At 43.9% G+C, this 5,168-nt stretch overlaps 1 pseudogene; it reads right to left on the reverse strand.

Moving 5' to 3' along the window:
- Nucleotides 1-2,146: 2,146 nt before the first annotated feature.
- LOC104994162 overlaps nucleotides 2,147-5,168 on the reverse strand; it is a 6,085-nt pseudogene continuing 3,063 nt past the window's right edge.

Consider the following 5,168-nt stretch of genomic DNA (forward strand, 5'->3'; position numbering starts at 1 on the left):
GAGCTATGAGAAATAAATATTTGCTGCGTGGGCCCCCAAGTCTATGGAACTTCTTATAGCCCAAACTGACTACAAGGGCCTGTGCTCACCAGTTCATGAGATCCAGGAGAGCAGACCCGAGTAGGCCTTGTTTACTGCCATTTCTCCAGCCTCTAGAACAATGCCTGGAAGGCAGTAAATACTCAGGCATGACTTACTGAATGTATTGTGAGTGGAGAGAAGTTCCAAGTCTCAGAAGGTCAGACTACCCCATTGTTCCCTTTACATTTTGGTCCTTCCTGGTGATAAACTAGGCCTCCACAACTCCTCTCAGACACAGCCAACTGCCTGCACAATCATTCACCTCGAAGCCTTGGGAAGTTAATGACCCTCCCAACGGTGGCTTAGGTTCTTGAAGAAAACTGCTGGAAAACTGAAAGAAAATCCAAAGAGCATTTTAGAGATGTGAGACAAGGATTTGAATTTCGACATGTGAAATGACAGGCATAGAAAGGGGGGCTTGGGGGATGAGGACTGGCCTTCATTCAGGTCAGGCCTTGTCCCCATGTCTTAACCCGTGTCGTGACCCTGAAGCTTCTCAACAAGCTTATGAAGTAAGAATTAGTATCCCCGTTTTACATATGAGGAAACTGAGGCTCAAAATGGTAAAGCAAAATTTTCAGGATCAAATAGCTAATACGTGGCAAAGCCAGGGTTCAAGCTAAGGTCATGCTGACTCCAGCTTGTGTGTGTGTGTGTGTTTCTTATCCCCCACTTCTGCCATCTGTGCTCTGAAGACAAGGGCGGGGGTGGGGATGGAGCAAAGTGGGTGCTGACATTACACAGATATTAAAAGACCCATGAAAACTGACTGAAGAACACTTCCCGCGTTCTAAACATCTATACTGATTTCAAATATGCTTTAGAAGCACCTGAGGCAGAACAGGCTCTGCTGTCTTGAAACAAAGGGTCTAATTCACTGTCATTTTAAAAATAATATAAACAGACATGTGGTTTAGTATCCATATGGTTTATTTCTCACCATTCTCCTGATAAATGAAAATTATTTAAGAACACACTGTATACACGGATAAGAAGAAACAAAATGTTTTAAATGACGCACAACAAAATCCAGCAGTATAGAAGAGTGCACGTGAGCTCTTGCTCACTGCACAGACTAAATTCAATCACTTATTTAAATAGTAATAAAAATACAATCTTTCATGGGTCTTGTACAGACTACAAAAGAGGGAAATTATTACCATATGTGATTTTTTTATTAGACAGTTTTCTTCAGTGAGCTGCACTGACAATTCCAAATATAGAAGCAGAAGGCTGTGTATTTTAAAGGAATTAATGTTGTGAGTTAGAGACTACACTGTATTACCACTGGCATTTTTCATCATGGTTTGTGCACACCACATGATCATCTTATATACCATTACATTTAAAAAATATATCTGAGTGACAATTTTATCACATTCACACACCATGAGCTGGTTAAGGAGGCAATGCTGCAGTTGCCTCCTGTAGTGCTTTGCTGTTGGTAATAAGGACAGTACATTGTGGTTAAAAGAAATCAGACATTAATATGGTTAAGTTGTTCCAATTCATTAAAGGCCGTTGGTGGCCACCACTGGGACAGTGAGTTCTTTTGCAGTGTATATATCCTAGAGGCAAACACCATCATTGGTTAAAATTTTGTCTAAAAAGTCAGTTTCTGTGCTGAAAACTATTTTCACAAAACTGAAAGCTACTAAGCGTTTTAATGTACTTTTCCTTCTCATTAGCATATTTATGACCAAGTTCTCTGAAACCTTTGAAATTTACTGTTTTAACATGTACTCTTATTTAGATCTCACCCATTTAAGATTACCACCTAATAGGCTTTAAAGTGGTGGTGAGAATTTCATCAGGGAAACCCTTTGCTCGTTGGGAATGCTCAGCCGCTGAGCAGTGCTCTAAAGCCTCAGCAGCGCAGAGCTGCACTCGACAAGAACACTCAGAAAGCTGTTGTGCCGTGAGTGTCATTTCAGAGAATCTTTCCAAAGTGTGCACATAATTCACAGTTACGTGAATGGCACAGTGGTACTATTGCTATGTGTTGAAGAGGACTGTTATATGATGTTCTCTTCCATGTTATCTGTTTGCTAGAAAGTACTTTGGGTCAAGGTGCCCTGGGACACCCTGTAGTCTCTAAGAATGTCTCTGGACTGTAAACAGATTCTAGTTGGTGATATTCCATGTAAGTATCTGTTTCATGAAGGCAGTCTGAGCAAGAATCACAGAAATCCAAAGACATTTCTGGAGGACAATCCTGGCAGTGCCACCGAACACCCTGGATAGGTTCTGTTCCAGTTGTCACACTTGAAACCCGCATGTTGCACAAATCCACTTTAAGCTTGCATTTGCTGACGTTTTTCTGTGTTGTTGTTTTTTAACTTTAATAACTCCAGTATTCCTTATATTCAGGGAAATTCCCATGTTGTTGTTGTTTAGTGGTTAAGTCATGTCTGACTCTTTGCGACCCCAGGGACTGTAGCCCGCCAGGCTCCTCTGTTCATGGGATTTCCCAGGGAAGAATACTGGAGTGGGTCTGTTTCCTCCTCCAGGGGATCTTCTCAACCCACGGATCGAACCCACGTTTCCTGCACTGGCAGGTGGATTCTTTACTGCTGAGCCACCCTGGAAGCGCCCACTTCCTATATATAGTAGGAATGTTGTCTTCATCTGATGCCTCCTCAGTAGCAGTGTTCATGTGGCTGTGGAGATGGGGTCAGTCCTCGTCTTCTGCCACATACACTGGTGGCTCGTGGGAAGTCATGAGGTGGAAGGCTCAAAGAGGTGCTTTTCAAGGCGTGCTGTGGTCGGCTTGTGGAGGCCTCTTTGGAGAATGTGTGTACTTCGGTGTTCTGCCTGGGACTGGAAGGCCAGCTTTAGTTAGCTTTGTGAAATCCTTCTGCACTCGGCTGGCAAGCTGTCTTGCTGCCCTGTTACCCAGTTCATCTGATCTCTTCTGCTAGCGTCGAGACTCTACTTCTTCAGGAGGGTATTTCAGGAGTAGCCGTTCAAGCTTCTTCTGGTCTTCATCAGTCCACAATTGGTTAAACACAGGTGTCCTCTTATTATCCGAGGATGACTGTTTGAACCTTCTGGACCATCACTCAAAGGCAATGTAGAGTATGAGAGGGACTCCCCATCCTTCCTAGGATCTAAAGGACTTTTTGGTCTAGAGGTAAACCAACTTTATAAAAAACTAGTTTAAGTCTCCTCGTACGTCTTTTATGATTTTAAAATTCTCTTTCAAAGTTCCCAAGGCTATTGGTTAATTGGTTCCATACAATCTGAGGTACCTGAATAACTCTCTGTGGTCATGGAAGCCCTGTACCAGCCTTCCCCTGGTGTTTTCCCGCACATCCCATGGGATTTTTAAGTGTTTCTCTCTGAAGTCTGCCCAAATTTTTAAGGTCCTGAACTGCTTGTGCACGCGGCACCTTGAGAACAGCAACTGTCTGTAACAATCTCTGATCATTTTCACGCGGGGCCGAGCACCGGAGGCTGCTCTGGCCACTGTGACTGCCCTCCGGCCCCACCTGGCACCGGCTCGGGAAGCCACCTCAGGGAAGCTTGACAGAGGCGCCAGGGCACCTTCCCTGGTATTTTTACACAATAGGGACCTCTATAAATTATAGTGTTTTGGCCCTTCAACTGCAAAGGAACCAAAGACTGTCAATGGGCCATCAGGACTCTCCCCCGTGTAGGGGAGGTAGACATACATGCAGCAAAAAGATGCCTGAAGTTTTAGAATTTGATTGTTTCTCTAGTAATCTTTTTACTTGACAGAAATAAATATAAGTGTTGTTGCACTTACATTGTCTCAGCCTATTTTAAAAATGAGATAATGCATCTTCAGGGTGGGAGAGAGAATCATCCCTCCTGACACATTTTGCACAGTGATAACAGAGCTCTGTGGAGAAAGGATGAACCAGGAGGGAGAAGCTACTTAGAGCCGCTGCTTTCTTTCCAAATTGCACTGCAGAGTAGTAAACTATCAAAGCCACACACAGCTTCCCCTTCCATCAACACGATAGAAGATGACTTGAAGGCCAAAGCAGCCCGCGCTCCGTCACAAAAGAGGGCTCCTTTCATATCCAGATGCAGCTCTGTAATCCTCTGCAGACTTACTTACTGGGTTGGAAGTAAGACATCACTTACTGGGTTGACTATTTGGCTGGCTCTTGTGTTTCCTTCACTATTAGAGTCCGAGCCGCAGCAGGAGGAACTTACCATTAACCTTGTTGATGGATGCTACAGAGAGAAAATTAAAAGGGGTTGGCTGTGGAATGAAAGCTCCTGGTTGAACAATGTTCCCAACACATAGGAAAAGAGTTGGTCTTTGAGTGATAGATCCATCCTAGATTTTTACGTGGCAGAGAAAAGTTAGGTGCATACTGTACCGTTCTTTGCTGAAAAAAGTTCACAAGTGAGGCTTGGTGTGTGTGTGTGTGTGTGAGCTTATGGTGAACAGTGATCTACGAAGAAGAAGATTTAGCAGGACCAGGGACCAGGCTTGATCAGTCAAGAGCTTTTGTGTAGCCGAGTTTTATTAAAGTGAAAAAGGGACAGAGAAAACTTCTGACAGACGTCAGAAGGAGGCGGACACTTCATGCCATCCTATCTCAAAAACACATACTGTGGGAGAGGGGCCTGGTGAAACTCCTTCAGCCTCAAGGTGTCTCTCTTATCTGATTAATAGCCTTCTAACAGACATAAAGCAGCTTGCCAAAACTAGGATGGCATGAAGTGTGTCATCCCCTAGACGTAAAACAATTGACATGAATACCGGTTTGAGCTATTATCAGCCCAAGGTTTGAGAAAAGAAAAAAAGTTAGTTTTAGGTGGAACCATTTTGAAGAAAGGCAGATTCCAAAGCAAATACAGTTTCATTAACACAGCTTAAGAAAACCATTTCCATGGAGAGTTTGTTTCTTCCTGCCACTCCAGTACTCTTGCTTAGAAAATCTCATGGACGGAGGAGCCTGGTAGGCTGCAGTCCATGGGGTCACTAGGAGTTGGACACAATTGAGTGACTTCACTTTCACTTTTCACTTTCATCCCCTTGGAGAAGGAAATGGCAACCCACTCCAGTGTTCTTGCCTGGAGAACCCCAGGGATGGGGGAGCCTGGTG

This window comes from Bison bison, unplaced genomic scaffold (assembly GCF_000754665.1).
Source record: "Bison bison bison isolate TAMUID 2011002044 unplaced genomic scaffold, Bison_UMD1.0 scf7180017864252, whole genome shotgun sequence".
NCBI classification, from domain to species: domain Eukaryota; kingdom Metazoa; phylum Chordata; class Mammalia; order Artiodactyla; family Bovidae; genus Bison; species Bison bison.